Source organism: Panthera pardus, unplaced genomic scaffold (assembly GCF_024362965.1).
Source record: "Panthera pardus isolate Hobbes unplaced genomic scaffold, ASM2436296v1 HiC_scaffold_24, whole genome shotgun sequence".
Lineage (NCBI taxonomy): Eukaryota > Metazoa > Chordata > Mammalia > Carnivora > Felidae > Panthera > Panthera pardus.
In genome coordinates this window covers 71,729,244-71,756,520 of record NW_026526810.1, presented here as the reverse complement: position 1 = coordinate 71,756,520, position 27,277 = coordinate 71,729,244, and the positions used below count along the sequence as shown (strand labels likewise).

General features: G+C 37.8%; 1 long non-coding RNA gene across 1 annotated transcript; it reads left to right on the top strand.

Moving 5' to 3' along the window:
* The first annotated feature begins 353 nt into the window (after nt 1–353).
* Nucleotides 354–27,088, top strand: LOC128772789 (uncharacterized). The gene is made up of 3 exons (XR_008416941.1): nt 354–439; nt 1,194–1,303; nt 26,870–27,088. It is a non-coding gene; the product is annotated as an uncharacterized LOC128772789 (long non-coding RNA).
* Nucleotides 27,089–27,277: the final 189 nt, after the last annotated feature.

The following is a 27,277-nucleotide window of genomic DNA, read 5'->3' as shown; positions in this document are numbered from 1 at the left end:
TTTACCATGTACCAGGACTGGGAGCTTGGCAAGTTACTTGACCTCTCTCAGCCTCAAATTCTTGAATGTGGAAATAGAAAAACGATGATGACCTTTAGATTTATTGTGAAGATTACATTAAGAAAAGTATGGTAAGTGCATGACATAAGTAGGGAAATAATACATTTTAGTTCCTTTGCCTTCATTTCCTGCAAATGAAAAATGTCCTTCCTTGTTTTAATAGCCTCAGCTTTCACATCCTGTTCAGCCAATGTGAGGGATGTGGAGGGAGGGAGGTTGCTTCCCTACATGAGGCTCTCACCCTTTGTGGCCAAACAATAACTGTCATATTCTATTCTGTTGCTGCTTTAGCGCAACTACTTCTTGTGTGCTAATTGATCACTGACTCTTCTCACAACAACCCATGGAGTGAGATCTATTACTGTTCCCATTTTCACAGGTAATAAAGAGGCACAACAAAGTTATGGAAGCTACCCAAGGTCACCCAGCTTGTCAGAGTTCAAGTGAAGATTCTCACCCTGTGCTATTCTTCTAGAGCCCATATTATTGACAAGTATGTTAGACATGGAATTAGAAAGATTCAGTCACTTTCTTTTATTGTAGTTTATGTTGTGGCCAAGAATGTGTATTTTCAAGAGTCAAGTCCAAAATCTGAGAAGAAACACAGAAGCACATGTATAAGAAAGCCAAGCCTTAGACCCTGACCCCATTTTTCTAGGTCAGGGTCACAACCCTTCATCCAGCAGTAACAATTTCTTTATACTTTAAAGTTAAGTCATTTCATCTTTACTAATTCTCCTGGGAAATAAACAATTCTGGTTTTTCACAGCCTACTCTAGAGAACTCTGGCCAAAGAATCAACAGTTGTGGAGGAGAAAATGGGCCAACTGCCTCCTTGGCTTTCCTCTGTGGTCAACAGGGGACTGTCATCAATGCCCATTTACCTCTGGAGCAAATATGAATGTGAACTCAACTTACTTTTTTAACCTCTTCATTAATACTGTTATTATTTCAAAATTTTTTTATCGATAGAACAATTATGATTTCTAATATACTTTCAATGTCTTGAAAGTTTCAATACTATACTGAAGGTAATATTGTTTTAAAGAAAGCCTAAAAACTCTGAATGTTATTACTATTGTGTCATTCATTCATTCATTCATTCAACAAATATATATTGTACATCTTCCTAGGTACTGAGCCTTATCACAGGCACTGAGGATATAACACTTAAGACAGATAGGATGCACAGTTATATGGAGCCTACCTTCGAGTCAGAGGAGACAGAATCTGTGCCTCAGAGGTAAAGTCTTTGCTGTCTCATTTCCTCAGTCCTGATGATTTTTAATGATGAGAAAAAAGAATCTTTGATTTAGTGAAATGCACCAATATTTGTCGCCACATGAATAAAAAAAAAAGATTAGTAACAATCTTTACTGGATGAAAACTAACCCATTTTGGTAGGCACAATGTCTTAGCAGAATTATATTCTATCTCAGAAAGCACTGTAATAATTTAAATTAACAATATAATTTACAACTGCACATAAGATAAATCAACTAAAATCTAAATATATGAACTTGGGTTTCTAGAAACATACCAACTAATGTCCAGAAAATATTGTATACAACATGAAAGCATCTATCTAGCAATCCGTCTATTTGTTTATCTATATACATAAGATCTGATAAATTTATTTTGACACAACTGAATTTTTTGTCAGGTGCTATTATTTAATAGATCAAGAGAGCATTTTAATTACCTATACTTCAGTGATAACTCTTTGAAGGGAAATGTGCCTTGGAATTTTCCAGGTTATTATTGTTCTGTGGAAAGGTAGTATTGCACATTGCCTGAAGAAGGTGCTCATAGTTTTACTTCTTATCCAAGACCCTTAAATTTTCTATTTTAAACATTTCTTTTCCTCCATTCCTGACATTTGAATTCATCATTCACGTCTGTGACATGTTTTCATATTATCTTTTAATACCGATGTCAGTACCAAACAGTAATAAGGGTGCAAACATCTGTTGTTTACTCGGAAATGATTAGCTTCCATATATAATAATAAAAATTTACCCTATTGCAATAATGTTTAAAAAAAACCCTTGCAAACATTTTGGACTGTGGTGATACCTTTAAAAAGGCAGTGCAAAACCAGCTATATAAAGTTTGCCTGCTATTTGCTTAATCCCAGTAAAATCTAGAATGAGTGGAAATAAACTTTATTCCAGAAAATGTTTACAGTAAGGAGAGTCTATTAAATACATTCATAGGCTTACTTGGTGCTTAACTTCACAAAGACTCAGAAACAATGCAACAAAGTGGTAAAACCATGTAGACTTTTGCTGAGAAAGGCCTATCATTTTACTGTCCTTTTCCAAACTGGCTGGCTGTGTCTTTGGTAACATTTAAGGACAAGGCACATTTGGTTGATAATACTGCTGACTTTAAGCCGAACTAGAAACATCTGGAGGAATCACATTTCTTTCCCTGGCTAACCTTTATTCCTCCTTTGAAATTCTGCTAAGGCATCATTTTCTTCTTTTTTTTTTTTTTTCTTTTTTAACGTTTATCCATTATTTTTTAGAGAGAGAGAGAGAGAGAGAAAGAGAGAGAACATGAGGAAGCAGGGGAGGGGAAGAAAGAGAGGGAGACACAAAATCCAAAGCAGGCTCCCAGGCTCTGAGCTGTCAGCATGGAGCCCAACATGGGGTTTTGAACTCACAAACCTCAATATCGTGACCTGAGCCAAAGTCAGACACCCAACCAACTGAACAACCCAGGCACCCCAGGCATCATTTTCCTTAGCATGCCTTCCCTGAGCCCCTAGGTTAGGCTGTTTCTCTTTGAAACTCATAGCACCTGGTAGAGCCCCCTAACTCAGAACTCATCATAGGATTATATTTGAACCATGTCAAAAATGAAAATCTTCCCTGTTAGACTGCAACCAGAGACCCAGCCTTACTTACCTTTGTATCACTGGTACCAAATACCCAAATACAGCAATATATTGCCTGATCAGGGATAAGGGGCCAAAGATGGACAAAAGGGCAAGAGTTAGAACATCAGGCGATGTGTAAAGCAGGCCCTGGATGAACACAGTATTTCTGTCCTTTAAAATCTAATCATCCAGCAATCTAGGTGTAAACAGATACTACCATGAGAATATGCACAGGCTGTAGTGGGGAACGATCGGGAGGTTAATCAGCCTGATGGAAAGGGATTGACAAGCTAGTCTTCAGAAGATCTGATGTGGGGGCCAAGTACTGAAAGATGAAAGTTACTCATTGATTGCTTCAAGAATAAGAGAGCAAGACAACTTTGGGAATCTACAAATTGTTAAGTGTGTCTTGAATTTAGGATTTTAATGGTGGACGATGGTGCTGAAAAAGTAGGAATTAGAACAGGAAGTTGAAACACCAAGTATTTAGTTTTTTAAGCTGCAAACTGAGAAGCCATTGAAAGATTTTAAACAGAGGAGTGCCATAGTAAGATTTAAATATGAGAGTGATAATCCAAGGTAGTCTGATGGAAGATGAATTATTGGGGGCATAGTGAGGAAACGAGAACATTGAGGAGAGTACTAAGCTGGGACTTGGGGATGGTAGTCAGGAATAGATCAGAGATATATTGAATAGATAAAATCGGGAGGACGTGGTGAATTAAGGATGAAGTATCTGGCAAAGTGAATTGAATTTTGTGGACTGGCCCATTAGGGTATGAAAGTGATATTCACTGAGAAAAGCAAAACATGAGGATAAAGATGTGAGCCTCGTTTTGGAGAAGGTGTATTTGGGGAGCCTGATTGACAAGGAGAAGGTCCAACGGACAGGTATATGGGTCTGGAGTTCAAGGGTTAGGTCTGCGATAATGAAACAGATTTGAAGTTTGTCATACTAGTTGAAACTGTGATGTTATAATGGGCACTGACATTTTGCACACAGATGCCCTGGGATCCTTTTTGCAATTTCTGTTTTCTAGCTAGCATCCCTACCCCAGCTTCCTTATGATTTTGTATCTAGTGGCCTGAACCCATGGAAGGCTGCCCTTGAGTACTGTGGCTGCTTTGTCTTCAAGCTCAGAGAGCAGGAGGTATCTGTTGTTTTCAGTACCCATGGCCAACCTTAGCCAATGATCAAGGGGTATAGGCGTACAAAGGCCCAACTCTTTTGCCTCCAGATGGAGCAAACCGTGAGGTATAATTTGCCTTTTAGGACTCTTCCCCAAACTGTACCTTTGCATGCTTTGTTCCCATTCCCTGGCCTACTTCCCTACCTTGGAAACCACTTGCACACAAGTAAATTCTCTTCTCATGGTGTCTTTCTGGGGATGTCTACCTAAGACATGTTGTAAATAAGGCCACCCAAGCAGAACATTGAAAGCGAAAAGGAAAAATATCCAAGAAAGGAATTTAGGGGTAGGCTGCAAGATCCATTATTTTGAATTCGACAATTATGGGTAGGGCCATCATTAAGGCTGAACACTGTCCTCTCAGACCAGTTAGTTGGTCTCCTCACCCCCTGCTCACTTTCTGACAGGACAAAATTCCTGCTGCTGACAGCATGGAGCCTGCTTGGAATTCTCTCTCTGCCCTTCCCCTGCTCACCCAAATGCGTGGTCTCTCTCTCTCTCTCCTCTCTCTAAATCTCCCCCTTGCCACAAAAATGTCATATCTAGAGAAAATGCCAGTGCAGACCCAACTCAGAGTCAGAGCAAGAGGCTCCCCTCTCTAAGTCTGGTGGCAGTTACAAAATGCCCCTGGAACTTAGAACTGACTCTGAAGAGAATATGGTGTGAGTAAACCAGAGCAGAAAACTTAAACCTCCACAAGGCTGAATTTTTAACCTGCATCAACCAAGTGTGAGGTTAGTTTATTGAAATGATCGAACCTGAAATTGACTAGGCAACATTTTCTGTAATCCAGTGAAAATGGGGGCTTATAATAGAGATGGTGTTGAACCATGAGGAAATAAAGTTCTAAATTATTCACATGAATATGTGCATTTAACAAAAAATTCATATGACTACCAGTGTGAAAATGCACAAATTCCACTTAAAGACATCAACCATACAAAAAGAGATATCTGTCCTAGGTTGTTCATCACAGCATCATTTGTAGTAAGAGAGACATGGATAAAGCAAGGTATCTATCAATGAAGGAGTAGTTATTTATTAAAACATAATTGACATGCATAACAGTATGCAATACAATAATTAAAAATAGTGATGTAGATCTATATTTATGTGCATAGAAAGATGTCACCATGTAATAATGAATGAAAGGGGGGAAATGATAGCTCCTCCCCATATATGAAGTATTACATTTTCATTCTTCCCTTAATAAACAAATCCATAATAACTGCTTGGCCCTCATCCAGGGCTCATTTTCCCATTACGGCCAAAGATATGCTTATCAGTATCCTTGCTTACAGTGTCATTGTGACACTTCATCAGACAATCCTTCATCTCCTCACATTTAGCAGCAACAGGAATTTTGTCCTGGCAGAAAGCGAGCAAGGGGTGAGGAGACCAACTGGTCTGAGAGGACAACGTTCAGCCTTTGTATCCCTTGGCACAAATGGTGTTCAGTGTTTCTTCAATGATGACTAGTCTGTGGTTTTACTGGAACACTGCCTGGATCTTTGGCCCAACTGATTTCTCTGAGTTGCAGCCATGTTGTCCTCAGGTATCTGACTGTGGTTGGAACAGTAACCAGTTCTGTGTCCCCTCATCCCCTGAACCCCTGCTGGGTCTCTCAGCCAATCTTCACATCTCACTTGGCACATGGGAACTTTGGATTTCCTCCACACCAATTAGGGAACATAAACACCTGTAAGAAAGGTAGAAAGTCTAACAATTTCCCCCTTTGTAGCCCTTTTTACTTAACTTTCATGAGAAAAGAGATAAAGTCACTAGGTAATTCCAAAAAAAGAATGAGTTTGGAATTAGGGAGAGTAAAGTTTTGAAAGAGCAGTTGAGGAGAAAAGTGAACTATGGAGAAGAAATGTCAAGCAGCTTTACAAGTGTAAGTTCCAGACCATAAATTTCTAGAGGAAAAAACTGGGCAAATAAGTGACAGTTTCTCCATCATTACTCAGTGATAGCAAGGAGTTGAAGACTGGGAGCAAATGGAAGGATGTGGGACCAGAAGCTGAAGGGTGTCAAGAAACTGTGGAACAGAACAATATAAATGAGCTGGACAGATGGCAGGTGTGGTCAGAGAAGAAGGTGATGGATTTTAATAGTTTAAAGGTAGAACGTTTTGGGCGATGAAACATATTTTGTGGGGGAGGCTTGGCGAAGAAGTGAAACCCATGAAATTGAGGAAGCCCAATCACTATGAGACAGGGGTTTTGTATGGAAATTGGAGCTAGTTAGAACAAAGGTTGAACTTGGGACAGACGAGACAAAAAGGCAGATTCTGAAGTGCTCAAAACACATACTGACGTGATGAGGAATTAAGTGGAATGAAATCAAGATAATGTGAGTTGACAACAGCAAGAAGGAATAAAACATGACATCGTAGGGGGCAAAAGCCTGACAGGAGGGAAGATTTGATGTGAGGGAGGAACATAATGGTCTGAAAGTGAAAACCAGAAATTGGAATAGTAATTAATCCCTCCATTCCACTTCTCCAACTACAGACGTGCAAGACATGGGAGGCTCTCAGGGGAGAGCCAGATTATTGTAAGGGCAAAGAGGCAGAGGGAGTTCATTTGGCAGAAGAACTCAGGGAGCAGGAAGAGCAAAGTGATAATAAGTGAGAGTACGGGAGAGAGGAGTGGCTGGTGGGGCTTGTGTTTGGGATGGTGGGCAAAGCAGACTGGACTAGGAGAGAAACTTGGTTGACCGTTCCAACGTTCTGAGGAGAACTTCTGAGGACATCTGTTTGCTGTTGCTTGGCTGGGGTCTCAGGAGTCATAGGCCTCTTCATTGCCTCTCTGTGGCCTAGCCAGCTGAAGGTAAGTTGGCTTGAGGTATCAAACAGAATATTGATTAAAATACATTTTGAGGATTAAACCTGGAGTTGGGTGTTGAGAACACGAATGAATATGCTTCATGTGTCAAACAGAAGTGGAAGACACTTGTGAGATGAAGTGGTCGAAATTCTGATGTGAACCCGGCAGACCTCAGCCAAAAGTTGCTGAGTTTCTTGGATTGCATGGTGTAATTTGCAAAAGTGTTATTAAAGGCATTGAAAGTCATCTTTTCCAAAACAGATGATAACAACAGCAAAGGAAGTAGTCTATTTTATCTAGAATTTTAGGATTATAAGAGAGGGTAAGGTGGCCACCCTGCATAAGTCACAGGCGAATTCGACCTACTCTGTTTGGATCCTGTCATCCTTTAATTCTTACTTTGTGGTTATAATGACAAAATTGAACCCCTCATCTCATTAAGAAAGGAATAAAAAAATAATAAGTGGAGAAATTAAGGGAAAAATAAAGGACAGCATTCTCGTTTTTCTCTTGCTATCATTCCCACTTCTCCAAGAGAGTGGCACTAATATCGGGCAAATATAGGTGCTATTACATGTTATGGTCCTGTCCTACAAGGGCACAGCTAAAGATCTCAGACCCGAGTTGGGTCCTGGATTTGCATTTTCTGTTCTGCCTTTAATCAGTCATTTCCTGTTTGGTGTGAGTTAACAGTTCCTTTGGTGGATTTTTTTTTTTTCCCTCCCTCTGAGTCATCTTACTTGATAATGTCAGCCATGGGCTCACTGGCACATGTTGTATTGTCAATCTGTGATTCTCACTTTGGGCCATTTCTGTTGCTTGTGTCTCTTCTACTTGCAATTTCCCTTTGGTCGCCATCCCCTATTTTAGGAGAACTCAATCCACGTGCAGAGAAATATTATAGGTTAATCTCAGCAGGATGTGTGAGAAAGAGACCTTGGAAACAGGATGAAACTTGGAGTGTCATAATTCTATTTGCAGAGACTTGATCCTTGCTTACATGGACCGATCACAGTTGCTGAAAAAAAATAACTCTGTGATATTTTCATGGATTCAGCCATATGGCACCGCCCTACCTGAACCATCATTCTGTTTTCCCTTACAGACACTGAGGAATGCAATATGGACATCCCGTCTGACTACACAGTATACAAACTCTTTACCTAATGTTGCAGATGGGTTTCATATATCCAAAGGGCTGTTTATTAATGTGGATATTTTTTCTCTCACTTATTTACATATTGCTCAGAAGCCTGCCTACAACATGGAAATGATTTGCATGCATCTCATATCTTAGGAGTAAAGCACACTCCTACACAATAGGGCACATCACTTTACAGAGAGACAAGTCATTTTGGGGTCTCCATCACCATGTTTTGTGGGGGCAGAGCCATAAAGGCACTCTCTAAACAAACCACTTTCTACAATTTACTTGGACTTTTGAACAAATATAAAGAAGTGCCTCAATGCTTGGAAATAGTGGGGAGTGGTAGGTCAGAGGGACCCGGCAGCAGAGGGGGAGGGGGTTGATAGAAGGAGTGCAGGCCTTGGAATAAGACATAGTCCAAGAACTAAAGGAATATTCCTGGATTTATTATTTACCACGTGTGCAGTCTTGGAAACTATTTAACCTGTATTTACTTGGTTCCTCATTTAAAGAACAGGAAAAATAACATATATCATGAAAAGTTATAAGGACTGGACACTGTGGATGTATGATTAAAAATGGAGATATTAGTAATAATATTGTTAAAAATTAATTAGGCATGATTACTATCTCCGTTTTCTCAGGACAAGAGTATTGATGCTTCCAAAAAGTAAACATAATTGTCTTTGCTTCTCTTTACCCTGAGAGAGTCCTTGAAATGTATATTCCCAGTCCCCGTGCAAGTGCCTGGCAAGTAGTAGATACTCAATCCATGTTTGTTTAATTAACTGTAAAATTGATTCATTCATATGAAAAACATTTAATGTGCCTAAATAGGTATTCATATTTAAGGAGGTGAAATCAAAATTTTATAGACAATCATTGGATAATTTTATGGAAGAAAAAGAAATCAAATATGAAAAGAGATGTAGATTTTTTTCACCATTTACTTGCTTCAAACTTTTGATTTAGAAGTGAAAACCTGACACTTGGAGGACAACAAAAGAATAGGAACATCATTCGGTGATCTCTTCATTTTCATACACTGCCTTCCTTTAATAATAGAACACTAGCTTGCCTGAGAACAGAGATCTTGTCTGTTTTGTCTTTGCTAAAATCCTTCCCTGTGCCTAAAACAGTGTCTTGAACATAATGGTTGCTCAATAATTATTGAATAGATTTCTATCTCTTTGCATCTAATATCCAGAGAGAAGTTTATAATAACCCATCTTTCTTCCTCTTCAGCTATAGAATAATGAACACTATAGCCCTTTTATTCAAGATGTTTTTAAAAAATTTCCAGTATTCATTTTTATTTTGAATAAAACATTTCTTCTTTTACTGTGTATTTCTGCTTCTATCACTTGGTTAAATGTCACCCAAATCGTTTAGCCTGCATACTTAACTTTGTTTCAATCACAGTTCTTAAATTTGGTTATCTGTAGCAATCAAATTACTGTTTCTTGTTTTGTTTTGTCTGTGTAGACTCAGTCCTGGTTTTTCAGGTATTCCAGTTTGGAGCAAACCTTGGTTAGCCCAGCAAGCTCTGTATGAAAAAAAAAAGTGTATATTAATTATTTTTTCAGGACTCAATTTTTTTGTTTCTATCAGATAAAACTTCCAGATGGATGGCAGATCATCACATTTCCCTGCTATCTTATGGCACATTGAAACACTTGATTTGTAAGCTGGAACACAGCGATCTGACCATGTAACTGTCAGCAACATAACCGGGTATACACCTTATGCCTGGATCCTCTAATTTGCAAATTTTTTTCTGACACATTTTGAAAGGCTACAGTCTGAATCCTTCAATTCCTGTTCATTTAGATGTTAGTAAAGTTTGAAAGTATACCAACTCTAATAGAAGCGGGATGATAACCAGTAAGCAAAATCATAGATTATTCCCAAAGCCAACTGATGTCCTTTATTGGCACTAAAGTAAGGGCTGGCAGTAGTTAAAATTTTATTTTTCTTCAGTTGTTCTTCTAAGTAAGTTTTCTCATAAACATAGCTGGCCACGAAATGTAGATGTGACACACGCTAGGAGGGACTCAGCAGTGGAGCAGAAAGGTAGATTCTAGGCCCCCCAACCCCTTGTTGTGGTTGAGTGGTCTTGGGTAAGCAATTTAAACTTTGGGCCACTGATTCCTATAGAAAGAAGGAAGGGTTTCAACAAGGTAGTTTTGAGATCCTTTATATCTCAAAAATTTTTATGATCTACAAACCAGATAGGTCAATCCTAAATTATTAAAAAATGATATATTTCTATGTGAAATGAAGTAGGTCTTTCTACCACAATAAGCCCTTTAAATAATAGCAACGATGCCTTAGCCTTGCTTACATTATATGACAAAACACCATGCCATTGACAGCCTCTGACCTAGGTGATACCATTCATCAGTAATACACTTTAAAGCATTTGAGGGTTTCAAAGGATTGCTCATAATTTGTCTCATAATTTGAGGAAAAATAAACTGACAAAAGTATAATCCAAGGTCTGGATTAGTATGCTCTGGAAAATATTAAATATTAAAAACAAACCAGCAATGGCACATATAACAGTAATTTATGGATTATGATAGAGCTCAGGCTTGTGTGTGGCTTATCTCTATATTCTAACATGTTGACAACGGAGCAATAATGATGTTTAATTCAAACAATCTTTTTATGGAAGGCAGTATGTGAGAAATATTTTTGATGTATTCATCATGTTTTTGTGTTTCAGGATCATCTTGCAAAAGCAAGCTTGAATCCTTCCTAAATGCGTGGTCCTTCGATTTGAACTGATAGAATATTATGACTTCCTTTGTCTTCTGTTTTGTGATTTTGCCAGTAGTTGAAACAAGGAGAACAATAGAGTGTACATGAATAGAATTGAGCATTACGGAAGGTGTAAAGATACTGAAAGCTGACAAAAGAGGAACACTAATGAACCAAAAAAAAAATTAGTTTAATTTCTTGAGTTAGGGGTTTCTGTATCTATATCTCTGTATCTTTTGTTTTCCTTTAAAAAAGGACAAATACTTTATTCGAAGGGAATTAATTATTTCACTAATAGCTATATAGGACAATTTATTTCAGCTCAAATGGAATGTATATAATACGTACTGAAAAGACAAGATAAAAATGATACTGGTCTCTGCAGGGAAAGGAACCATATAAAAATAATGGGACCTTAAATACATGTGTTAAAATTATTTATTGATTTATTTATACACATTGTTAATGTATAATGTGATTCTTGCTCTAATCTTATCATTAGCAACCAGCTTATCAGGTTATCATTAGCACAAAGTCAGTTGCTACATTAAAATGACCTTTCATAGCATACAACCAGTTTGTGCTAGAAATCCAGGCACTTTTGTTAATGTGGACTGTAGGTTTGTCTTAGAAAACCTCCCAAAGGCCTTTGTTCACCTTTATTCAAACACCATGTTGCCACCTGTTCTGTCGACTGGCAACTCATTCCCTTTCCCTTGAGTTGTCTATGCTGCCGATTTCTTCAAATGATGGACTTCTTTCTCCAAAACTAACACTCAAGACTCTTCTCCCTTAGTCTATTAAGTTAGATATTTTAATGTAAACTGAAGTGCGAATACATTTAGCTCTAGTGTAATTTGCATTTTTAATGCTACTTTTTAATGGAAAGGGATCTCTAATTGGGGGGTTTATCTGACTCCCAACCTTACCCCCTGTTTATTCTCCTTCTTAAACTTTGCATTCTATAAAGACCTCATTTGGTTACTTTGAATTTTCATGTTTGGTGAAAACTAGTTTATTTCTTTACCAAAAAATCAAGAAGTATTTTGTGGGGAAAACATTTTATGTCTTTTCCTCTAGTCTGTGTGGTCCATAGTTTTGTTCTTAGATTTTACTATTGTTACACTAGATCCCACAGCTAATGAGTGAGAGCATTTTAGTTATTTGTTTCTGGGCACAGTGGGTCCAAAGACTTCACCTGCCAAGAAAAGCAATGCCTTTTCACCCTCCTTTGTGTGGGATCTCTGTAGGCACTTCCCAAACAGGTGAGGGGACTCAGAATTGCAGCCCCAGTGTGTGCCTCAGCTTCTCTCTGCTCCAGCTGCACTTTTTTTTTCTAGTCTTCTTCCAGGTCTTTGGTATAAAAATGATGGCCCTGTCCTCATTTAATGTGTTTCACACTATCTCAGAGGCCACATAGATTAGTTTCTAGTTGCGTCCACTTCTAGCCTTTGGCAGTAGAATTTTTGTCTATCCAGCAAGAAAATACCTTCCCTTTCGGTCTGTAGATCGTTAGTGGCGGTGGTCCCGTGGCAATGAGAGTAAGGTGCCAAGTGACACTGAGTTTCAGCTTTCATGCATGAATGCTCTGTTCCTGAAACTCCATCCTCTGAATGAGGTGTTTGACTTTGCGTGGCAAAGCCAGTTTTGAGCCTCACTTAGGCTTTTCCTCTTAGGAGACCTCTGTTTCTCAGTGTTACCTGCCTTCTCTCTTCAATCGCTTTTAGTCTATAAGACATATTAGTATATGTTTGGACTCCTATTGAAGACCAGGTTCAAGTTCTTCCCCATGATGTTCATGCATGGCAAACAAACCAGAGGATGTGGCTGTTGACCTCTGCTTAAGTTTCTGTAAGCAGATAACGAGACGTTGTCTTACTAGTGTCAGCTGTGGCCCAAATAAATCATGTTACACCACATTTCTTCATTTGGTCAGAATAATTTATTTATTCAGAGTATAGGAGGGAGAAAAGATCTCTCTCTTCACCGCTAGTCTAAATATTGTATTAGCCAAGCTGCCTGCTTTGTTATTGGCTTGGGGAGGGTGAATGGCAGGGCATATGGTAGTTATCATGACTCTATGAATTTCATTACAGATTATTAGTTGCCCATTCAAGACAAATATAAGAATATGCTGAGTGGACCCCTCCTCCAAAGCTAGGGTCAGATGAGAAAAAAAATGGGGAGACACGTGGTAAAAATTAAGTGAGCATGAGTTTGGAAATAGAGAAAGAGGGATGCACAGCTTCTGCAGGCCGAGTAGAATTGTGTGGCACTCTGAGGGTGGAAGACACAACTTAGAAATTCAGAAAGCTTCTCTGTGACGTTGGGAATGGAGGCATGAAGATGACGGTGTATTGACAAAGCGGGGTCCGGTTGTGTCAGGGCTAAGGGAAACAAAGTTGGACCTGCATAGAAATAGAAGTCTCCAGAATAGTAAGGGCAAATAGAAGAAAAGTGCTTTAAAGGTGAAATTAATTATTCTCCAAATCTACCTTATTTTCAATTATTTCCTTATTTTAGAATATTTTATAATCCTGAGTTTTCTGCACACTGTTGGAGAAAATAGGTTTTATCAACTTGTCACATTTGGTCACTGGCTAAAAGGGGATGCCATGAGAGGAAGGGAATATAGGATAAGTGATTTTATTTATTTATTTTGAGACAGAGAGAGAAAGAGAGCAGGCACATGAGCAGGGGATAGATACAGAGAGAATCCCAAACAGGCTCCACCCTGTCAGCACAGAGCCTAATGCAGGGCTTGAACTCATGAACCCTGAGATCATGACCTGAGCCAAAATCAAGAGTCAGACTCTCAACTGACTGAGCCATCCAGGCATGCTGGAAGTATTTATCTTAAATAATCCTCGGTGAATTTAGGAATTTTCTATTTTACCCTATAATTACATGTTGGTAAATATGGTTAGAAGGTTAATAGTGACTGCCCCCAACTAAAAATAGGAGATTTCAAGATTTTAATTTACTTAGCCAGAGGTTGGCAAATCATAGGATGTATTTCTTTAAAAATAGTTTCTTCTCTTTGGGCTCCAAATGTAGTGAGGTTAGCATATATATGTGTTGCCAGAGAACAGTGTCATTAGAAAAATGCAAAATTCTTAGGTCAGAATCAGTAGAAATTTCAACCAATGATGTTTCATGAAAGTTCTTAATCAGTGAACTGTTTTTATGCAACTGGTTCTGGAGATTTTGTTTAAAAAATTTTTCTTTAAGTTTATTTTGAGAGAGACAGAGAGAGCACAAGTAGAGAGAGAGGGAGATAGAGAATCCCAAACAGGCTCCATACTGCTGGTGAAGAGCCTGATGTGGGGCCCAAACTCAAGAAACGACAAGATCATGACCTGATCCGAAATCCGCTCAGATGCTTAACCTCCTGAGCCACCCAGACACCCCAAGGTTTTGGAGATTTTGAAGACACAGTCTTGAGTGTTTGTGAATGCCAACTGGTGTGTGTCTCTAACTGTTGTCTCTATATGATTTCATTGGTGTTTCAAACTGAGGGTCATAATGGTGGGAAATCCACTAAAATTATGTGATAAAATTGGTGCAGGAGAGGGGTGCCTGGGTGGCTCAGTTGTTTAAACGTCTGACCTGATTTCAGCTCATGTCATGAACTCACAGTTCTTGAGATCAAGTCCTGTGTCAGGCTCCATGCTGTCAGCACAAAGCCTGCTTGAGACTCTCTCTCTCTCTCTCTCTCTCTCTTTCTCTCTCTGCCTCTCTGCAGGTCGTACTCTCTCTTTCTCAAAATAAATAAACTTAGAAAAAAAACAGTGCAGGAGATTTTATTCCCCTGTAAGATTGCATCTTAGTGTTTCCTTAATATGAAAGCCCCACATCACACCGATGGGGAAATCAAAGCTCTAGTCTGGTTATCTCCCATCTCAGAGTGGACATAAACTATTAATACTGTGATTGTGCTAGTTGTGCTTGTAAATTGTATGGATTCAACTAGAATTTTAAAATCACTTCCAATTCCAATTGGTTCTTAACCTGATTCCTTATCTGCCAATTGATGAGGAAGAGATTTAGATCTTTACAATATTGATTCTTCCCATCCTATTCATTTATTTATTTTATTTTATGTCATTTAATGGTTGTATAGTACTTATTTAGCGTTAACTTTTTTACTTGGTATTTTAGAGTTTGTTGTTGCTCTGGTGGGAAAGCTAATATCATCCCATGTCGCCAAGCTCTCTCATAATTTCTGTGAGATTTTTCTGTTGACAGTCATAGTTTCTAGGTAGATATAGTAATATACCTCAGGTACTTGACATCTAGAGTAGATAATTTTTTAGCACGCTGTACTCTATATGACAAAATTATTTCCAGTAATAATCATGAAAGTAAGTAAGTAATAATAATGGCCAGAAAAGAAATGTAGACAGATTGGAAATTTTCTTAATTGAAGTTCATACATTTTTACATGCCAGTTAATATTAAAAATAATACAAATATTACAATACTTAAAAGGAAAAGATCGGTTGGTTAATAATGTTTAATTACATTAATGTATTTTTTGAAAAGGAGAATTAATATCTATATACAGTCTGTCTCAGTAATAATAACCTTAAAATTACTATTTTCAAGCCTTAATTTCTATACAGTTGTCGATTAAATTTTGGAAAAATTAATCTTGGTATATATGTTTAATGGTATAGCTAGGTTTTTTAATCCATTTTTGCTTATAGTAAATAGACTATGTTTTGATTAGTTTTAGTTTTAAAGTTTTTTCCCACATGAAGCAGGATATATACGAGTAGGAAAAGTCTTAAACATAAGAATAACATTTTCGGGGCGCCTGGGTGGCGCAGTCGGTTGAGCGTCCGACTTCAGCCAGGTCACGATCTCGCGGTCCGTGAGTTCGAGCCCCGCGTCAGGCTCTGGGCTGATGGCTCGGGGCCTGGAGCCTGTTTCCCATTCTGTGTCTCCCTCTCTCTCTGCCCCTCCCCCGTTCATGCTCTGTCTCTCTCTGTCCCAAAAATAAATAAAAAACGTTGGAAAAAAAAAAAAAGAATAACATTTTCAGTGATTTATAAAGATCCTATTTCTTAATACATTCCAGAAATTGAATACTGTCCATGTCTGTGTTTCTTAGGGATTAATTCTATCAGCTTTCAAATGTCTGTATGTATAAAAAAAGTTCCACAAAATAACTTCATCAGAAAAGTCATCATAAATTTCTATTACATTTGGTTGAAACATCAAAAACTTTTCTTCTGCAAAAATCAAAGGAATTAGATGAATAAAATAGCAACCATTATCATTATTTGATCCATTGCTGTAGAACAAGTGTCAAGTTCTTAGGGAACATGATCAAGGCATTCAAGCCCGGTATCTTTTGTCTTTCTCCTGGCCTTCATATAATGACAGAATTAAAGTAAGTCCAGTTCACTTTCTTTATCTTTATAATCACTTTGATATTATTATTTTTTGTTTAAAATCTGTTCTTTAAATTCAGGAATATTTAGCAGAATAGAGGTTCTCGACACAAACAATGCCTGGAGCAACTTTGACTAATTCTGAACTGTTATGAACTTTCTGTCAATAACAATCAATGTAATGAGCCCTCTGACAGGGGCTGACTGTATAACTAAGAATGCTCCATATCAGCTTCCAGATATTAGTTATTAAAAGGTAAATAATAAGATGTACTAATTTGAAACATATGTATGACATATTTAAAAAAAAAAAAACAGCCACCAAAGCAGTAGTTTTAAAACTTAGACCAAAAACATATTTTTTTTCAGAGAGAAATATGTTGTTATTGATGATATTTAGAGTTGCTGGCACATAGCAATAATAAAAGCAGTCTGAGTTTTAGTTGGTTTTGCTACTGTTTTACAATTCTTTACAGACAACACATACTTTTATGTATCTGAAGCGAACAACTCCTTGCAATACATTGGAGCTGTGATCATGAGTGTTCTTGACTAGATCTTGACTGAAATGAAAGTGTCTCTAACTTTTCCATTACATTTAAGTCCATAGGCACTTTGTAAATAACCCATTCCCAAGCAAAAGAACATTCCTTCCATTTCTAATTTACTATTTTTTTCATCAAAAATGTTCTTATGAAATGTTTTTCTGTGTCTATTGTGATAATTATATGGTTTTTATTCTTCAGTACGTAAATACCACATTAACAGTTTTCCAGATGTTGAAGCATCCTTGATGTTTGGTGATAAAACCTCCCTCATAATGTAGTATTCTTTTATATACTGCTTTTAACAATTTGCTAGTATTTTGTTTATAAAAATTTATCAGCAGTATAGATCTAGAGATTCTCTTTTTGAGTATCAATCATTTTTAGTTTTGTTACCAGGATCACACCTCAGTGAATCAGTTTGGAAAGTTTCCATGTTTTGGGTACCCTGGAAAAATTTGTGTAACATAGTAATAGTCTGTTCCTTGCAGATTCTGTCCTTTTTTTTTAAGGAGAAGTATTATATTTTGTTATCTCCTATAATTCCCAAATTAAGTTTATAATACTGTGATACTGAGTCTATCTCAATTTGAAATACAGATGTGTTATTCTCTTTAGTAACTATCTCTCTCTCTCTCTCTCTCTCTCTCTCTCTCTCTCTCTCTCTTTCTCAGAAACATTATGTAAGTTATTTTAGAGTTACCAGTGCTTTCCTCGAATAGCACTATCTCATTGGTGCGAGGAATAGCTCCTTTCTGGGTCGACGGACTGTGTTGACGTTAGTTTCCCTCTTGCTGGTCATTTTGCTCAAATGCCTGCCAATTCTTGGTTATCTCTTTTCTTGTGTAAATGAGGTTCTAGGTTCAACAGTATTGGTATCTGAAACAGAGTTTCAAGATATCTGAAGACAGCAAAAAGTTGCTGATGGAATTCAAAAGTCTTTCTCATCACTTCACACTTTTCCCTCTCCAGCCATGAGAACCAACAGGCCCTAGGAGAATTGTAGCGAAGATTAGACTGAATAAAAAATGATCCCTTCTTCCTGGTCCAAAAATCTTTATTTTGAAGGATAGACTAAGTAGTAAGGAAGTATTCTTAATGTCTGTGAATGATGCTGAAAATTTTTATAATTACTAAAATCCAGTTACATTTCCTTTACTTCTTGTTCAATGATTCAGAGATAACAGGGTTCTATTTGTCTCTAAATAAATGGTTGGAAGAATTTTCCATTTAGGTTGACATATTCAAATGTAGGTTCCTGTCCATGAAAAAGGAGCGAATCAGTTTCCAAACTCTTTACCACAAATCCTGGCTTAATATCTTCTTTATGGAATATATAGGAGAAGAATAGATTAAATCAAATAATATTTTTAATTCAAAAGTAATTAGAGCAGGATTCCCGTCAAACTCCCAGGAAGGAATCCTCATCATATGGAGACACATTAGTCAGTGCACGGAGTCCCAGTCAGTGCATTGAGAAAGCAGAGTGGTTTTCTAGGCTATGTGGAATCCACTTTGTTCTCTTTTCTTGCTCTGATGCCAGCACCATGAGAGGCTTCTGATGGGATGGGGAATTCAGCTGAAGTTGCTGTAAAGCCATTGTTTAACTTCAGAAGGCTGTGAATCGGACTCTTGCCAGAGTATCCACAAAGCCTCCTCCCACATTTCCCTATTAGTTAGTCCTTAACATTTTTTGTGGATGACGAGGTATCAATGCTGAGGACTCTGGCATTGCTGCCCTCTGCTCTGGTCATCCCACAAATATTTTAGTCAAGCAGCTAGTTCAGGTTTTTGTTCTAAGACTTGGGGATGGGACAGTGATGGGTAGTCTGGCACATTCCTCTCAAATACTGGCTAAGACCCTTGGATCTTTGAGTCTTTTTCCCCCCCCACTTCCGTGTCTCCTTCAGATGAGTTCTTTTCCAGGAAGTTCCTAGGTATTTTAAGCAAATAAAGCCTTGATGAGGCAGGTTGATCATGGGTGTTCTCAGACACAAAACCTTTTCTCATTCGTAGAGTTCAGTCAGTTTAGTTTACCAGATGAAATGACAAATAATGAACACATGATAGTAAATAAATAGTGTTCTGTTTTAAAAATCTGGGGCTTGGATAATAGACACATAGATGTTCATTTTGCTATTATCTTTTATAATTTACATAAATCATATATATACATATATATATGAAATTTTTCAAAAATAAAAATGAAAGGCTAGATGAAAAAAATAGTACATAATTCTAGGATCTCTGCCTATCCAGAGAATTAATTTTTGAAATTATGTGTGTGAAGACTAAAACTACACACATAAATTTATATAAAGATGGCTAGTTTACATGGTATAACATGATAATTCTGTTAAATTCTACCTATTTTTTAGATTTCCAACTCTGTTTTGTGTCTGAGTTTGGAATGGTTCTACCTTGAAAACTCCCTCTCACATGGGCTTTGCTTTGAAGAAGGAATTGAGGGTGAAGTTGCCCCTTTCAGCTTAACTAATGCATTAACATATATTAAAGTAACAGGTTCTTTAGCTGCCATCTTGCACACTGCAGAAACTCTGAACCTAGAATGAGATGGGAGAAGTGGAACAACTATTATGCTTCAGTGGGGGGCATAGCCATAGCAATCCAGATCCTGGTTGACTGGGGTGGAGGCCAGAATAAGAGGGATTGCCCTGTAATTGCCCTGTTCACTCTCTTTTTCTTTCTGTCTAGATTGTCACTATTGTTTCCAGATTATTATCCTTGACTGAAGTCTTCACTCCTCTCCCATTCATCCTCCATGTTATCTTTCTAAAACACAAACTTGAGCAGTTTTTCTCTTCTTAAAAACCTTCAATGTCTCCCTAGTATCACAAAATAAATTATAAATTCCCTGAACTGACATTCAAGGCCATTCCCTTTCCCTCATTCTACCTTTTTGCAGTATGTATTGGTTTTGGGAGCTCACACCCTGGCCTGACTTCAAATCTTGACTTTACTGTTGCATGGCTTTAGGTGAGATACTTTGTCTCAATTTCCTCTTCTAAAATAATAATAATAATCCTGTATGAGATTGTTTTGATGGGTAATCGAATTTAATACATGTTAAGTACTTAAAAGTGATACATGCTAAGTACTCAATAGCTGTTAGCAATTATTACAAATATCATGTTACACTCATCTCCTCCATGAAATGTGTGCTAAACTACATTAAAGTATTTACAGTTCCCAGAACGTGCTAGGTGTTAGTCTCCATTCTCCAAGTGCCACAAGTTTGCTTATTCTATCCTAGAAGTTGCAAATATAAGTACTTTCAGGAATCTGGCAAAGTGGGGAAGGGGATTTTGTGAATTGGAGAACTTACGCCTTTTCCTCACAAAGGCATACAAATTAAGGTACATATTTTAAATCTGTGCTGACCAAAGAATTCATATCTGTGGTTTCTTCTCTACTTTTATGGAAAATTACAACCCGTCACTCATGGCCAACAGCAAACACTATTTCTTCCATTGACTTCTTTGACTTCTTCCCTCTTTTGTACTCATAGAGTGCTGACATATTCATACTCCCACCTTAATGCTTATAATATTATAATTCAGTTGCCTACATAATTGTCCGCCCCCTTTCTTGTTTTTAGTTCTCAAAGAGCAACCAAATTTCTTGTGTATTCTTGCTTTTTCAATATCCAGCCAGTGTTTATTACCCGTTTTTGAATGAATGGTGATAGTACCTGGGATGCATGCAAATATGGAAAACCAATATGATTAGAGACGAAAAGGGTAAGAACCTTGACTGGTGGAGCAGTGAAGGCCAAGATAAACTGCTCCCCATGTTTGTGTTCCCTTTCACTAGAATCTCACTTATGGATTGGTTTCCTACATTGTCTTTGGGGAAATATTGTTAAGGACACCACTGTGAAGCCTCTGCCAATTCAACAAGGCAAGCAGTTAGATGGTTTTCTTTCTATGGTTGTTTATTTTTATTTTGAGAGAGAGACACACAGAGAGAGTATGAGCAGGGGAGAGGAAGAGAGAGAGGAAGAGAGAGAACCCCAGGCAGGCTCTGCACACTGTCAGCACAGAGCCTGATGCAGGGCTCCATCTAACGAACTGTGAGATCGTGACCTGAGCCAAAATCAAGAGTGAGACGCTCAACTGAATGAGCCACCCAGGTGCCCCTGGAAGGTTTTTTTTTGATAAAGTAATGGACTTATTTCCTATAGGAGGTTGGTTTGTTTTTATATAAAAATTACCAAGAATCATCAAAGACATTGATAGAAAATACTCAATAAAAGATTATTTTTCAGATTTGGTAAAGATGATTTTCTTTGTTTCTTCAAGATAGTTTTTGTCAAACAAAATGGCTGAAATGCCAATAATTTACCCAATTGAAATGTTTCCATTTTTATATACAACAAGCTGAAGTTAAACAAACAGCTCCCTCCTACCCAAAAACACACAAGAAAACAAAACGAAACTGACAAACTAAAGCCAAAGCCATCAATAGGAAGGGAGACGACAAGTGTCTTAAATTTGTGGCAATGTTGGCTGGACTGTTTTGGCCCCACTGCTACTTCAGGAACATTCAGAAGCAGTTCTCACCTACTCACAGCCCAGTCCTTGTGACTCATACACCCTTCTTTTCTGGGTGTATTGCAGTGTGGGCTGCAATAGCAAAATATTGTAGACTGGGTGGCTTAAACAACAGAAATTTATTTTCTCCCAGTTTTGGATGTTGGAAAGTCCACAGTCAGGGTCTAGCAGGTTTCCCTTTCTGTGGAGATCACCCTTCCTGGTTTGCAGATGGCTGCCATTTCCTGAGTGCTCACAGGACCTCATTTTTGTGGGCTCACCAAAAAGATGGAGAGAGATAGCTCTTTCCTTTCTTAAGGCCACCAAATTCTATCAGATTAAGGCCCCACTCATGACCTTGAGTAATTTTTAATACCTCCTGAAGGCCCTATCTCCCAAGAGAGTCACACTGGGGGTTAGGGTTTCAAAATATAGATTTGGCTGTGAGGCTTGCAATTAAGTCCATAGAACTGGGGTAATGTCCTCTTAACTTGCTTTGTTTGAGTGCCAATTCACAAAGTCATTCTCTTTCTTTCCTGTAAAAACACTTTTTTTTTAATTAATTATATCATAAGTACGGACTTTCTATCTTTTGAACTTCTCTAAATATTTGTTTTTTATTTTTAGTTTTTAAAAATTTATTTGAGAGAGGGAGAGAGAGGGCAAGTGGGCGAGAGGGGCAGAGGGAGAGAGAGAGAGAGAGAATCTCAAGCCCGCCCAATACTCAGCGCGGAGCCTGACAAGGGGCTCAGATCCCACGACCCTGGGATCATGACCTGAGTGGAAATCAAGAGTCAGACACTCAACTGATTGAACCTCGCAGGCACCCCAACATGTTATTTCTAACTTTAATGAATTTTGTAAGTTTCGATTAGTACTGGGGGCGGGTCTCAGCAAATAAAACGTCTTTTGAAACCTTAAAAAAAGCGTTAATAAAGGAAAAGGAGTTAACATTGTAAATACCTTCCTTCTCAAACGTTTTTAAACAATGTATTTACCCATATTGATAGCTCCATGCAAAACAAAATCCCACGGTTTATTTGCAATCATGTTCAACTTCAAAAACAGTACTGACAACTTTGTTCTGATTCATCTTAGCCCCAAATTCTTGAGAACCCCAAATCTGGTGGTATAAATATAGTTCTGACTAAATAATTCAATTGACATCCATAATGCGATAGATAAACCAAAGGAGAGGAAAGGAGGTATTTTTAAACACATCTTTTTGGTGTTTACATTAGGCTTGATTTTTTTTTTTTTTTCATCTCCCTGAGATACCCAGTCCTTCCTAGAACTTTACTGTCATGATAGTACCTGCAGAGTGATAGCACTACCAGACCTGGCTGTTTGTTTCCGAGTAAGAACAGCTGTGCGACAGACTGTCTGAACAGTTCCCGTTTCAGGACGCAGCGCGGATCTCTGACACGAGGCAGTTCTGCACCAGCTGGCTCTGTGCTCGGTGCTTTGCTATTCCTGGATGATTTACCTGTTCTCAGCCCTGTCACCTTACTGTTTCTGCCATCTAATTAAAAACCCATGTTACTGGATTCACTCTGCTACAAATTAGCAATGCTATCTGTGTTCTTTCTGAGCCTAAACTGGCCATTTTTACTTTATGATACATGATTTATTTTTAAATTTATACAAGATGCTTGATTATTTATTTGTGGTATATTTTAGCTCTCTTGTGGAGTCTCGATCAGAGTAATCCTCTTCTAATGTATTCATATAGAGTGAAGATCTAAATTTCCTAATCAAAATCATGTCAGCAAAAGTAGAGCTGCTCTTAGGATAACATTTTAGTCTAGAAAATGATTTTCCTTTAAAAGGGATTCAATGGACATGATGACATAAAAAGAAGCGGCAAAATTACACACAATCAGTTCACATAATCAAAACAGCAATGTTTTATATTCAGCAAGGATTTCTTTTTTACTATAATAAATGGAACAAAATAGTCCTTTTGGAATTCTGCAACTGTGTTATGGCTACAAATGCAATACTACTAGCATTCTACAGAATTAGAGACCAGCATTTTCAAAGCTGTAGAAGAAATGATCCCATTGAGACATAGTCCCTAAATATACATTTGGGTGACATTTTATCACTAACGATGATGTTCTACCTTCGCTTTAACTTCATTAGGAACTCACGATTACATCAAGATTAGTCTATTTTTAAAAGGCCTAATTCATGCAAGTAGTCAATTCAAATGGTTGGATTTTAATCATAACTGCCTAGAAAGGAAATTTCATCCTAATATATACATTGGAAGTGTATAAGATCTATGGAGGCTTTCGAGATCCATCAGAAAAATCTGGTCCTGTCTTGTGGGATGCTCCAATGGCCTCTGGGCATGCTTCTGTCATAGTATTCTAGAAGAGTGTGTTGTAAGCCATGTCCGCTTGCTTAGAAAGATTGGGGTTCTGTGAAGCAGGTATCATGTATTGTACGTCCTTGTAATTCTAGAATCTAGCCTGGGCCTGATGTATGCTAGGTGCTCCAAAAATGATTGTTGAATCACTTTATGGAAACCAAAGGAATATGGATTAGCATCTGCAGGGACTAAGGTACTAAATTAATTGCCTTCACAAGATGTAAATTATAGTCACACCTCTATAAAAGAGTGGCTGAATAAATTTCATGAATAGATGTGCATAATCTAAATCAAAGCTCTGCTTTTTAAAAAAAATTTAATGTTTATTTTTGAGAGAGAATGAGACAGAGCATGAGCAGGGGAGGCGCAGAGAGGCATGGAGACACAGAATCCAAAGCAAGCTCCAGGCTCCAAGCTTGTCAGCACAGAGCCCCACACGGGACTTGAACTCACAAACTGCGAGATCATGACCTCACCTGAAGTCGGATGCTTAACCGACTAAGCCACCCAGGCACCCCTGTCCTCATTCTTTAAAAAAAAATTAATGTTTATTTATTTTTGAGGGAGAGAGAGAGTGTGAGCAGGGGAGGGGCGGAGAGAGAGGGAGACACAGAATCCAAAGCAGGCTCCAGGCTCCAGGCTCCAAGCTGTCAGCACAGGGCCCGACGTGGGGTTGGAACTCACGAACCATGAGATCATGACCTGAGCTGAAGTCAGATGCTCACCAGACTGAGCCATTCAAGTGCTCCAAAGCTCTGCTTCTATTTTACTAAAGATTCTTCAATTCATAATCACACACACACACACACACACGCAACTGCTTCCCATTCAATAATTAAATTATCCTTTGGTCTTTTTTAGACTTTTGACTTTAAGCATTTTATCTATATAGTGCATTTCTTTACTTTTTACTGTGAACTATAACAAAATTTGTGTGAAGTTTGGAACTATCAGTTTACATACTTCAGTGGGTATTTTTGGAAGTAGAGACAGAGTGACAGAGTTGCTGGAGAATTTAAAAAGTCTGAAGCTGTCCCTCAGTAGCTAGTCTGCCTTTAATGTATTGGAAGTCACACCTCAATTCGGGACAGATACATACGGCCACAGTTACAGGAGCTTTTGCTATGAGCCTGGAAGTTACTAAGAAATTTTAAGGGACAGAGGAAAATTTTAAGGGATAAGAAGAAAGAGGACTTAATTCCCTAGGGAGTCTGAGTAGCCTTCCTTTTCCCCAAAGCTATTTCTTCCTGCTTCCCACTATAAGGGTATCAAGAAAAGAACGTTCCTTTTGCGTTATAGCAAACTGTAAAGATTCATAAAGATTCTCAAATGAGAACAGAGCAACCTGTTAATGGGAAGTTGTGACGAGTTACTTTGTGACTTAGAACCAGCATTCATGACTGGCTGAAGTTAAACTGGTCAGCTTACAGCAACAGGAAAGACAAGAGCATAAGTGAGCAATAAAGCCGTTGATGGAAGCATGACCCGGAAGAAAATTGCTTTTGTAAGCACGAGGAAACAGCTAGTACGTAGCCAAAGAAAAAGTATAACATTCAGTGTCTTCATTGACAGCAGCAGGAAATGGGTACAAGGGGAAACCATAGAGTCAGGAAAGGCACTAGGAGAAGAAGATAAAGAAGAGTAGTATTGGTAATAAAGTTCTCATAGTGTAGTAAAAATAAATAGCTGTGGATATAAGGGAATCTGAGTTCCATTGATTGCTTCTAGGAAATGTCAGTGCAGAGCCCAAGAACTGGCAATCCGATGAGGGAGTAAAAAAATAAAGGAGGCCAAAGACTATGATTTTGCATACCATTTTCTTACAAAAGTGCATAATTATTTGTATAGACCACACATGCCTTTTCGGGTTTATAATAGGAACTTGTGTTTTGCATTTAGGTACTTTTTTTCTAAAATTTTTCTGAGCTTGAAAAATGTCTCATTTATAGTTTTTCTTATCCTTATTTTAATTTAAAAATGTATTTCATTATGTTATATATCTATTTGGTTAAATAATCCTCAATTATTTGTAGATTAAGGCAGATCATTTGAAAATTAAAAATATATATGTCTAAATTAATATACACATAACAATTACTTTAAACACAAATGTAATTAATTATGCAATGTATTTTACATATAAATTTATAATTAGGTGTATAGTGTCTACATTCATTATGTACACATATTTACTTAAGTGTTAATTTAGGCCTTCTGTAACTAATTATGAGAAGTTATAAAATGTATTTTTTCACTCAAAGTGTCATTTCATTCCTCTGAGCTGATCAGTGTCTTTCTTCTTTAGTTCCTAAAAAACCTCTTCAAACGTTATAAACCATACACAGCTGAACTTGATGCGGGGGCAACCAGCATTAGGCATCATCTTGAAACATTCTATTACAGCTTATGCTGTGCATCATGAAAAAAGCAGCACAGTACCTTGTAAGCCTCACCGGGCTTTGAATGCACTACAGACCACATATTTGAATGCCTCTGACCTACAAAGATGACATAAAAGGCTGCTGTTTTGACAAGGGGATTGCATCAAGTCTAACTTGCAGTAAAGTAGCTTTGCTCCCTGGCCGATATCATCCGGCAAACTCCCTGGTATCAGATGCATCGATGGTGGGAAGAATGGCATGTAGATTTTATGGCAAGCTCCAATAGGCACATCACAACACAGACGGCACCCTCTCTCCTCTCTCCCTTTCCTTCTCCCTTCCTTCTTTATGATGTACTTTCCATCCTGTTGAATAATTTGACACATTTGTTTCTTTCTAAGCTATTAAAAGCTTTCCTATCTATGCAGCATTTACTGCCTTGATGTTTGTGATTATGGTTCTCAGTTGCAATAAGAAATTCTATGGAAATCATAACCAATCCTGGTTTCAACTGATCAGCTTACAAAGGGAGAAAACCTTTCAAGATGCTCTCAAACGTGTGAGGCACACCTCAGTGAATGTAGTGTTAGAAACCTGCTGGCACTAAAAAAAATTGCTTAAAAATTAGTAAATAAATACAGGTTTGCTGAGGTTGAGCATAATTTTAGCCAAACTGCAAATAATAATGGTTTAGTTGAAAGCATGCCTGACTTTTGGTCCACTCTCTCTTTTTATCATTTAGGTACTCAAAAGACAAAATAACACCATCTGACACCTTGAATTACTGAGTAAACTTTTGTACCACTGAAAACTCACATCAGGTGCTTGGACAGAATTGGAGGGGGAGGACAGCCCTTGTCATCTGGTAAGTTATACAAGTATGTAAGCTGCTCACAGTGAAGATATAATAGCTTTCAGGAGTAGAGAATGGGTAGAAAGTACAAAAATTAAAAAAAGCAACAACAACCAAACTGTACTGGTTTTTTCTCCACAAATGGTATAATAAGATCAACCCAATAATTTTTAATTTAATAAACTTGGAAACATTGTTAATATTTGGAGTCTGTTTTGTTCCATCTTATTTGCTATAATATTTGCAGAAATAACTGCAACTAATAAGGAAAAACAATTAAAACTGTTCTTTCAGGAA